Below are 12,957 nucleotides of genomic sequence, written 5' to 3'. Positions count from 1 at the left end.
ATTGATATAATATGGTACATGTATGTGCAAACACTATATTTTACCTGTTTTGATTGGCACAATATGGGAATATATATTATTATTATTTTTATACGGGGATTATGGGTGGAATATTATAGTTACACATGCTAAGGAACACATTTGACCTGTTTTTTATAAGAATATGGCTATAAATATTTTTTACATGGGGATTATGGGTGGAATATTATAGTTACACATGCTAAGGAACATATTTCACCCATTTCTGATAAGAATATGGCTATACTAATTTTTTTACATGGGGATTATGGGTGGAATATTAGAGTTTCACATGCCAAGGAACACATTTGACCCATTTCTGATAAGAATATGGGAATATTATTATTTTTACATGGGGATTATGGGTGGAATATCATGGTTACAGATGCCAAGGAACAAATTTGACCTGTTTCGGATAGGAATATGGGTATACTCATTTTTTTACATGGGGATTATGGGTGGAATATTATATTTACACATGCTAAGGAACACATTTGACCTGTTTTTGATAAGAATATGGCTATAAATGTTTTTTTACATGGGGATTATGGGTGGAATATTATAGTTACACATGCTAAGGAACATATTTGACCCATTTCTGATAAGAATATGGGTATAATTATTTTTTTACATGGGGATTATGGGTGGAATATTATAGTTACACATGCTAAGGAACATATTTGACCCATTTTTGATAAGAATATGGGAGTATTATTTTTATATGGGGATTATGGGTTGAATATTATAGTTTCACATTCCAAGGAACACATTTGACCCATTTCTGATAAGAATATGGGAATATTATTATTATTTTTGCATGGGGATTATGGGTTGAATATCATGGTTACAGATGCCAAGGAACAAATTTGACCTTTTTCTGACAGGAATATGGGAGTATTATTATTTTTACATGGGGATTATGGGTGGAATATTAGAGTTACACATGCTAAGGAACATATTTGATCCGTTTCGGATAAGAATATCGGTATAATTATTTTTTTACATGGGGAATATGGGTGGAATATTATAGTTACAAATGCTAAGTAACATATTTGACCCATTTCTGATAAGAATATGGGTATAATTATTTTTTTTACATGGGGATTATGGGTGGAATATTATAGTTACACATGCTAAGGAACATATTTGACCCATTTCTGATAAGAATATGGGTATAATTATTTTTTTACATGGGGATTATGGGTGGAATATTATAGTTACAAATGCTAAGTAACATATTTGACCCATTTCTGATAAGAATATGGGTATAATTATTTTTTTTACATGGGGATTATGGGTGGAATATTATAGTTACACATGCTAAGGAACATATTTGACCTGTTTTTGATAAGAATATGGCTATAAATATTTTTTACATGGGGAATATGGGTGGAATATTATAGTTACACATGCTAAGGAACATATTTGACCCATTTCTGATAAGAATATGGGTATAATTATTTTTTTACATGGGGATTATGGGTGGAATATTATAGTTACACATGCTAAGGAACATATTTGACCCATTTTTGATAAGAATATGGGAGTATTATTATTTTTATATGGGGATTATGGGTTGAATATTATAGTTTCACATTCCAAGGAACACATTTGACCCATTTCTGATAAGAATATGGGAATATTATTATTATTTTTGCATGGGGATTATGGGTTGAATATCATGGTTACAGATGCCAAGGAACAAATTTGACCTTTTTCTGACAGGAATATGGGAGTATTATTATTTTTACATGGGGATTATGGGTGGAATATTAGAGTTACACATGCTAAGGAACATATTTGATCCGTTTTGGATAAGAATATCGGTATAATTATTTTTTTACATGGGGAATATGGGTGGAATATTATAGTTACAAATGCTAAGTAACATATTTGACCCATTTCTGATAAGAATATGGGTATAATTATTTTTTTTACATGGGGATTATGGGTGGAATATTATAGTTACACATGCTAAGGAACATATTTGACCCATTTCTGATAAGAATATGGGTATAATTATTTTTTTACATGGGGATTATGGGTGGAATATTATAGTTACAAATGCTAAGTAACATATTTGACCCATTTCTGATAAGAATATGGGTATAATTATTTTTTTTACATGGGGATTATGGGTGGAATATTATAGTTACACATGCTAAGGAACATATTTGACCTGTTTTTGATAAGAATATGGCTATAAATATTTTTTACATGGGGAATATGGGTGGAATATTATAGTTACACATGCTAAGGAACATATTTGACCCATTTCTGATAAGAATATGGGTATAATTATTTTTTTACATGGGGATTATGGGTGGAATATTATAGTTACACATGCTAAGGAACACATTTGACCTGTTTTTGATAAGAATATGGCTATAAATATTTTTTACATGGGGAATATGGGTGGAATATTATAGTTACACATGCCAAGGAACATATTTAACCTGTTTTTGATAAGAATATGGCTATAAATATTTTTTTACATGGGGAATATGGGTGGAATATTATAGTTACACATGCTAAGGAACATATTTGACCCATTTCTGATAAGAATATGGGAGTATTATTATTTTTACATGGGGATTATGGGTTGAATATCATAAATACAGATGCCAAGGAACAAATTTGACCTTTTTCTGACAGGAATATGGGAGTATTTTTATTTTTACATGGGGATTATGGGTGGAATATTATAGTTACACATGCTAAGGAACATATTTCACCCATTTCTGATAAGAATATGGCTATACTAATTTTTTTACATGGGGATTATGGCTGGAATATTAGAGTTTCACATGCCAAGGAACACATTTGACCCATTTCTGATAAGAATATGGGAATATTATTATTTTTACATGGGGATTATGGGTGGAATATCATGGTTACACATGCCTAGTAATGTATTTCACTTGTTTCTGATTAGAAAATGTGTATGGTAATTTTTTTAATAGGGATTATTGATGGAATGATATGATTGCATGTAACATATTTGATCTATTTCTGTTAATAAAATGTGTATAAATGTTTTTCTAAATGGGGATTATGGGTGAAATGTCATGGTTACACACCCCTAGTAACATTTGACACTTGTCTTAATAGAATGTTGGTATATATATATATATATATATATATATATATATATATATATATATATATATTTTTTATTTTTTATTATTATTTTTTTTAATTTATCTCAACGAATTTTGACCACTGAACATGAATATAAATACCTTTTACAAGGCAATTTAGCTGCTATTATTTAGATAATTTAATCTGTTTTTTTACTAAAATTGACGGTACCATTGACACATACTTTATTGAATTTAAATTTGAATAATTGCAAATTGAAATATTTTGTGTTTTCTGATGATAAAGCTTCACATTTTGAATGAACTTTTATAGGTCTTTACTAGGTATAATCTGTGCTCATTGCAACTCTTTGCTGGCCGATCAATTTTGATGATTTAGCTACTGGGTTTTTTTTGTTTTTTTTTTACGAATATTCTTATAAGGCGATTTAGCTATCACTATTTAAAAATTAATAACTTCACTTTGAACAAGCGGAAACTGAAAAGTTTTGTGTTTTTTGATGATTAAGCTTTAGATTTTTGATGAATTAGCTTTTTTTTTTTTAATTAATTTTGACCACTGAACACAAACATAAATATTTTTATAAGGTGATTCAGTCCTTATATAGACAGTGTATTTTCTATTCACTGAAAATTTGATAGAATTTATACATGAATAATTTCACTCTAATTAATTTGAAATTGAAACTCTGTTTTTTGATGATCTCGTTTTTACTTACTAAAACTTTGGTGTCATTGACATGTAGTTTATTGAATTTAAACACGGATAATGTATTAATTGGATTAAAAACTGTTTGTAGATGGTCACCTTTTAGATTTTGAATGAATTTTTAGAAGTTCCTCATCAGGTATAATTAATGTTTATCATAGGATACTATATAGATAAACTATGAATGTCATATTTATAGCCATATTCTTATAAAAAAAACAGGTCAAATATGTTCCTTAGCATGTGTAACTATAATATTCCACCCATAATCCCCATGTAAAAAAATAACTATACCCATATTCTTATCAGAAATGGGTCAAATATGTTCCTTAGCATGTGTAACTATAATATTCCACCCATAATCCCCATGTAAAAAAATATTTATAGCCATATTCTTGTCAGAAATGGGTCAAATGTGTTCCTTAGCATGTGTAACTATAATATTCCACCCATAATCCCCATGTAAAAAAATAATTATACCCATATTCTTATCAGAAATGGGTCAAATATGTTCCTTAGCATGTGTAACTATAATATTCCACCCATAATCCCCATGTAAAAAAATAATTATACCCATATTCTTATCAAAAACAGGTCAAATGTGTTCCTTAGCATGTGTAACTATAATATTCCACCCATAATCCCCATGTAAAAAAATATTTCTAGCCATATTCTTGTCAGAAATGGGTCAAATATGTTCCTTAGCATGTGTAACTATAATATTCCACCCATAATCCCCATGTAAAAAAATATTTATAGCCATGTTTTTATCAGAAATGGGTCAAATATGTTCCTTAGCATGTGTAACTATAATATTCCACCCATATTCCCATGTAAAAAAATAATTATACCCATATTGTTATCAGAAATGGGTCAAATGTGTTCCTTAGCATGTGAAACTATAATATTCCACCCATAATCCCCATATAAAAATAATAATACTCCCATATTCTTGTCAGAAATGGGTCAAATATGTTCATTAGCATGTGTAACTATAATATTCCACCCATATTCCCCATGTAAAAAAATATTTATAGCCATATTCTTATCAGAAATGGGTCAAATGTGTTCCTTAGCATGTGTAACTATAATATTCCACCCATAATCCCCATGTAAAAAAATATTTATAGCCATATTCTTATCAGAAATGGGTCAAATATGTTCCTTAGCATGTGTAACTATAATATTCCACCCATATTCCCCATGTAAAAAAATAATTATAGCCATATTCTTATCAGAAATGGGTCAAATGTGTTCCTTAGCATGTGTAACTATAATATTCCACCCATAATCCCCATGTAAAAAAATATTTATAGCCATATTCTTATCAGAAATGGGTCAAATATGTTCCTTAGCATGTGTAACTATAATATTCCACCCATAATCCCCATGTAAAAAAATAATTATACCCATATTCTTATCAGAAATGGGTCAAATATGTTCCTTAGCATGTGTAACTATAATATTCCACCCATAATCCCCATGTAAACAAATAATTATACCCATATTGTTATCAGAAATGGGTCAAATGTGTTCCTTAGCATGTGAAACTATAATATTCCACCCATAATCCCCATATAAAAATAATAATACACCCATATTCTTGTCAGAAATGGGTCAAATATGTTCATTAGCATGTGTAACTATAATATTCCACCCATATTCCCCATGTAAAAAAATATTTATAGCCATATTCTTATCAGAAATGGGTCAAATGTGTTCCTTAGCATGTGTAACTATAATATTCCACCCATATTCCCCATGTAAAAAAATATTTATACCCATATTCTTATCAGAAATGGGTCAAATGTGTTCCTTAGCATGTGTAACTATAATATTCCACCCATAATCCCCATGTAAAAAAATATTTCTAGCCATATTCTTGTCAGAAATGGGTCAAATATGTTCCTTAGCATGTGTAACTATAATATTCCACCCATAATCCCCATGTAAAAAAATATTTATAGCCATGTTTTTATCAGAAATGGGTCAAATATGTTCCTTAGCATGTGTAACTATAATATTCCACCCATATTCCCCATGTAAAAAAATAATTATACCCATAATATTGTTATCAGAAATGGGTCAAATGTGTTCCTTAGCATGTGAAACTATAATATTCCACCCATAATCCCCATATAAAAATAATAATACTCCCATATTCTTGTCAGAAATGGGTCAAATATGTTCATTAGCATGTGTAACTATAATATTCCACCCATATTCCCCATGTAAAAAAATATTTATAGCCATATTCTTATCAGAAATGGGTCAAATGTGTTCCTTAGCATGTGTAACTATAATATTCCACCCATAATCCCCATGTAAAAAAATATTTATAGCCATATTCTTATCAGAAATGGGTCAAATATGTTCCTTAGCATGTGTAACTATAATATTCCACCCATATTCCCCATGTAAAAAAATAATTATAGCCATATTCTTATCAGAAATGGGTCAAATGTGTTCCTTAGCATGTGTAACTATAATATTCCACCCATAATCCCCATGTAAACAAATAATTATAGCCATATTCTTATCAGAAATGGGTCAAATATGTTCCTTAGCATGTGTAACTATAATATTCCACCCATAATCCCCATATAAAAATAATAATAATAATAATAATATATATTCCCATATTGTGCCAATCAAAACAGGTAAAATATAGTGTTTGCACATACATGTACCATATTATATCAATATGTTGATTACTTAAAATGTTTCTATTATTTCTATAGAATTTACCATGATTCCTTTATAAAACTGTATATATTTCAGCAAATAAATAGTTAAACATTTGCAGCTTCTTTTTGCAATGTATTCGTTGCAACTTAGTATCAAGAACTACCAAAAAGAACATACTGTGATTTACCATGAGTGTAAAAAGTATACTGACACCTATTGATAGTGCTGAGTATTGCAGCCAATCATCCCATCATCCCATCATCCCCAATATGCTGTTTAGAACGTCCCTCAGAAATTGGCTAAAAGATAGAATGGAGAGAGTTGTTGTGAATGGATGTTTCCCAGACTGTACACAGGTATTAAGTGGAGTGCCTCATGGGTCTGTCCTGGGTCCTCTTCTTTTTAATGTGTTTAACCTCTTAAGGACCGTGCTCATTTTTTCTTTTTGTACCCTGTGGGGCCGAGGCTGTTTTAATACTTTTGTGGTGCTTGTGTTCAGCTGTAATTTTCTCCTCACCCATTTAGTGTACCCACATAAGTTATATATTGTTTTTTTCAGGACAAGATGGGCTTTCTTCAGATACCATTTTGATCGTATCATCTTATTTACTATAAAAAAAAATAAAAAAAACATGGTGAAAAATTGAAAAAAAAACACATTTTATGACTTTTATTTGAAAAATCTTTTACGCACCTAAAAAAGCAAGTAAAAAAAACTAGCTAAATAGATTCTACTACTTGTCCTGAGTTTAGAAATACCCAATGTTTTTATGTTTTTTTGCTGTTTTTTGTAAGTTACAGGGCAATAAGTACAAGCAGCGTTTTATGTTTTCCAAACCTTTTTTAACAAATCTGGTCAGTCTGCCTCCATCTCCTCTTTGGAACATCTTTGAAGCCGGTTAACTCAATTTACCCCGTCAAAACATATATTTTTGAAAACGAGACACCCCAGGGTATTTCAAATGCTGTTATTTTAACCCTTTCCATGCAACAGTTATACAACCACACTTTGTCAAACTTTGTAATAGTAATTTTTTTTATTTTTTTTTCACACAAATTGTACTTTAGTTATAGATATACAGGTGTTGGTATATGTCACTGTCAAACAACACCCCAATGTGTGTTCAGGAACATCTCCTGAGTGCAGTGATACCCCACATGCATGGGTTTGTCGTGTTGTTTGAGATTTAAAATGCCACATTTGGGAAGTGCCCTTTTTTTCTCAGTCTGTACCTATGCCCTATCTTTGAGCTCGGCCACTCCAATTTACCCCATCAGCCATTTTTTTTTATATTAGACACCCCTTGGGTATTTGAAGTGCTTTTATTTTAACTCTTTGTTGAGATTTTTGAGAAATTTTAGCACTTGCTCAAAATAATAAACTTTATTTTTTTATTTTTATTTTATTTTTTTAATACTTTTTTTTATATTTTTTTTTACACATTTTGCTGGTACTGGATGGTTCCTCTAGTGACATCACTGCATAATTATTTTTAAATGTTAGCACATTTATTATTTTTTTTTTAATGTTTTTTTTTTCAATTTTTTTTTGAATATTTTACTAATCACATTGTGATTAGAAAGCTGGGCTCCATTGACTTGCATGGTTGAATGCAGTACCTGTATTCAACCTGCAAGTGGAGCCAGAGTTCTCTAGAGGGTCTGGAGACCCTCTAGCGAACTTTTAAAACTTGATTGTTTTTTTTTTTACAGGGCAGCCGCCATCTTGCTGATGGTGAAGATCACCGAGGTAAGTGTTTGGTGTCGCTGGATGCCTCCTGATCGAGGCATTCCAGTGACACCATTTTCAAACAGGCGTCCGCCGCCATACAATGTATGGCGGATGTTGACGCCCCGGGGAGGGGCCAGGCATGGCCCCCGATGCCGATCTCGGCGTTACTGAATGCCTCGAAATCGAGGCATTACAGCAACGCCGTTTAAGTGAAGAAAGTGATCGTTGATCACTTTCTAAGCTTATGTAATTTTTTGACGGTTCAGGACCGTCAAAGGTCGTTAAGTGACCGTTTTTCCGTGACGGTCCTGAACCGGCAAAGGTCGTTAAGGGGTTAAAAATGATCTCCCAAGCTGTTTTTGCTGATGACACAAAATTAGGCAGGATAATTCAGACTAATCTTGATGTTTCTTCTTTGCAGGATGATTTAGACAGAGTTGGGGGCTGGGCGTGCAGGTTGCAGATGAGGTTCAACATAGATAAATGCAAAGTTATGCATTATGGTAAAAATAATTAAAAATGCAACCTATACTATGAATGGAATATCCTTGGGGAAAACTACCAATGAGAAGGACTTAGAAATAATGGTAGACAATAGACTTGACAACAGTGCATAATGCCAGCAAGCAGCTGCAAGGGCCAATAAGGTTTTGGCATGCATAAAACGAGGTATTGATTCACGGGAGGAAGATATCATCTTGCCTCTTGTCATGATTCCACCCTGCTTACCTGGACCATGCATGATCAATTCGCGGTCATGTCCGTTTTCAACCACTAGTGGCCGCCCTTGCCACTCAGAACCACTCTGGCTGATTATCATGTCCAGGTGCACCTTGCTACCTGATTATCACAGCCTTTATAAGCCTGTCCAGCCCTGCAGTCTGGGCCTTGACATTGACGTTTGAGGGCCACCTGCTTTGGTTCCTGATCTGTTCCTGTTTTGGTTCCTGATTTGTTCCTGCTTTGTTTCCTGATTTGTTCCTGCTTTGTTTCCTGATTTGTTCCTGAGTTGCGGCCAGCGCCCCACTAAGTGGACTCCCAAGTCGAGTGCCCTGCAAGTGGGCTTCCTGCCGTGTGCCCTGCAAGTGGGCTTCCTGCCGTGTGCCCTGCAAGTGGGCAACCTGCTGTGTGCCCTGCAAGTGGGCAACCTGCCGTGTGTGCCCCAACGAGAGGGCTTCCTGCCGTGTGTGCCCCAACGAGAGGGCTTCCTGCCGTGTGTGCCCCAACCAGAGGGCTTCCTGCCAAGAGACTTTCTTTGTATATATATATTGTACCATCATATGCAATACAACTCTTAATCCACATCCTCTGTCTTTGAGTTATTTCCTGCGCCTGTCTGTACCAACCCCAAGCCATTATGCATCGTGGGGTACAGACAGAGCCCCTCGTATCCCCTGCACCTGGGCTCCTATCAGACCTGCTCCCCCGGTTTGTGACACCTCTTTACATGTCAATGGTAAGAACTCACCTTGAATATGTGGTACAATTCTGGGCACCTGTCCTTAAAAAGGACATTATGGAACAAGAAAAAGTGCAAAGTAGGGCTACAACATTAATAAGGGGATTGGAAGATACTAGTTATGAAGAGAGACTAAAAAAGTTAAAAGTATATACATTAGAAAAGCGACGTTTTAGAAGGGAAATATGATAACATTATATAAGTATATGCAGGGCAAATATAAAGAGCTCATCAGTGACCTGTTCATTAACAGAAATGTACAAAGAACAAGAAGTCGCCCTCTGAGACTGGTAGAGTGGAGATTTCATAGACGACAAAGGAAGGGATCCTTTACAGCAAGGACAATAAAGGTATGGAATTTGCTGCCATGGTAGGTGGTGTTTTCAAATACATTAGATGCCTTCAAAAGGGCATATTTTTTTCAGAAAGGCATGACATATACAGGGCTATAAATAGAATTAATATTTTAGAGTTTCTTGATCCAAGGAGAAATCCGATTGCCTTTTGGAGTAAAAGAAAGGGTTGAACTTGATGGACTTTGGTCTTTTTTCAGTCTTATGTACAATGTATGTGCCTACAGCAGTAGCATACCTAGCGGGGGGGAGGGGGTTAGGTCCGCACCAGCTGCCACTTATCATGGGGGTGCCAACTTGCCGGCACCGGGCACCCCTCCAGAGATGGACAGTAATGTCCGCCGCTGGAGGAGCAGGCTCGGTTGGGGAGATCAAGGATCTCCCTTTAAACGGCTTAAAATCACTCAAGGGAACCGGAGGTCTGTTAAAGACCTCCGATACCTCTCCCTTGCGCTGTGCTGCTGCTGTGCGCCGGGATGTTGTCAACGCACAACACTGAAGCCGCGCCCACCGCCGTCTGTGCCCTCTGAACCGGAAGGAGACAGAAGAAGAAGAGCGACGAGGAGTAAAAGGAGCTGACTGTTGTAACGACAAAAGTGAGGAAAGGTAGGAAAGCATTCAGTGAGAGTGGATTAGTATGTGTGGATTGGTAAGTGTGGATTGGTAAATGTGTGAGAGTGATGGGTGTTATGCTGTACCATTTCCAATGTCTTTTTCATTATATAATTATGCTCTAAAGGACATCATAACTCCAATCACTCTATACTGTTCCATACATTATATTATATGAATGTGTGTAGCGCTGTTACAATCAATCGGGAAAATTAAAAATCAAGTAGCAATCACACTCCTATCATGCCAAGTCAGCTAGTACATGCTGGAATCTGGTGTGATTGCTGTTAACAATTATATATATATATATATTATTGAATTTTTTTTGTCCTATTTTGGTGTGTTACTTTAAATAAAAGTTTGAGGTTTTTTTTATGGTGGGGGGGTCATATTCAGTTTCAGCCAGGTAAATGCTGCATTTTCGGTTTCAGTCCATAATTTTTGTTTCGGTGCATCCCTACTACTAAGCCAGACAATGAAGTGGTAGGGCTACACCACATCAATGTTTGGATTAATATATAGTGATAGGAGTTATGCTGCACTATTGTCAATGTCTGGCTGAATGTATAGTGATAGGGATTACGCTGTACCACCGTCAATGTCTGCCTCAGTATATAGTGATAGGTGTTATGCTGTACCTCATCAATATCTGCCTTAGTACATAATGATAACAGTTATGCTGTACCACTGTCAATGGCTGCCTCAGTATATAGTGATAGGTGTTATGCTGTACCACCTTCAATGTCTGCCTCAGTATATAGTGGTAGGTGTTATGCTGTACCACCGTCAATGTCTGCCTCAGTATATAGTGGCAGGTGTTATGCTGTACCACCTTCAATGTCTGCCTCAATATATAGTGGTAGGTGTTATGCTGTACCACCATCAATGTCTGCCTCAGTATATAATGATAACAGTAATGCTGTACCACCTTCAATGTCTGCGCCAGTATATAACAATAGAAGCTATGCAGTTTTAAAGTGTGTGTATGTGGGGGTGCCACATACAGGATCCGCCCCAGGTGCCAAATACTCTAGGTACGCCCCTGACCCACAGACCCCTTAAGCTAGAATTATTAAAAATACTACTCTATAGGGTACTAGGCAGAGGCCGGCCTAGGCTGGGGGGCAGGGGGGGCCTATTGCCCCCCAGGCCAGCCCAAATGTTAATAAAACAGCCGGCCAAGTGGCCGACACGGTGTAGGAAAACACTTTTTTTATTATTATTGTTGTAGCTTAGCCCGTCTGGTGAATGTCAGAGCCTGTCCTGGCATGTGTGTCTGGGTGTCAGAGCCTGTCCTGATGTGTGTGTGTGTGTGTGTGTGTGTGTTTGGGTGTCGGTGTGGCACAGCCTGTCCTGGTATATGTGTTTGGCTGTTGGTGTGGCAGAGCCTGTCCTGGTGTGTGTGTTTGGATGTCGGTGTGGCACAGCCTGTCCTTGTGTGTGTTTGGCTGTTGGTGTGGCAGAGCCTGTCCTGGTGTGTGTGTTTGGGTATCGGTGTGGCAGAGCCTGTCCTGGTGTGTGTGTTTGGGTGTCGGTGTGGCAGACCCTGTCCTGGTGTGTGTGTGTTTGGGTGTCGGTGTGGCACAGGCTGTCCTTGTGTGTGTTTGGCTGTTGGTGTTGCAGAGCCTGTCCTGGTGAGTGTGTTTTGGTGTCGGTGTGGCAGAGCCTGTCCTGGTGCGTGTGTGTTTGGGTGTCAGTGTGGCAGAGCCTGTCCTGGTGTGTGCGTGTGGTGTGTCAGTGTGGCAGAGCCTGTACTGGTATGTGTGTTTGGGTGTCGGTGTGGCAGAGCCTGTCCTGGTGTGTATTTGATCATCTGTTTCCTGGCACTTTACTTTCTGTAGGAATAAATTGAACTATAGTCACTTTAAAGGACATGGTTTTCTAGGCCCAGAAATCAGTGAGCAGAAAAGTGAAGGTTTTGTGTTATTTAAGCTATTTCAATCTGCATATTTTATAAACCCCTTAATGACAAGACCATTTTTTACTCGTAGTACACTTTGGGATAATGGCTCTTTTACATTTTTCAGTGTTGCTGTTTAGCTGTAATTTTATTCTTTCATATTTTGTGCACCCACACACATTATATATAGTTTTTTTAGGACAAACAGGAATTTCTTTAAATATCTTTATTTATCATATCATCTAATTTACTATTAAAAAAAATGATAAAATATTCTCTCTCTTTTTTTACTCATCTGCAAAAACTAATGAAAAAAAACCTGCTAAATAGATTCTACTATTTGTCCTGAGTTTAGAAATACCCAATGTTTTTGTTTTTTTTTTTC

The sequence above is a fragment of the Spea bombifrons genome, chromosome 3, assembly GCF_027358695.1.
Source record: "Spea bombifrons isolate aSpeBom1 chromosome 3, aSpeBom1.2.pri, whole genome shotgun sequence".
In the NCBI taxonomy this organism is placed as follows: domain Eukaryota; kingdom Metazoa; phylum Chordata; class Amphibia; order Anura; family Pelobatidae; genus Spea; species Spea bombifrons.
This window is presented reverse-complemented; position numbering follows the sequence as displayed.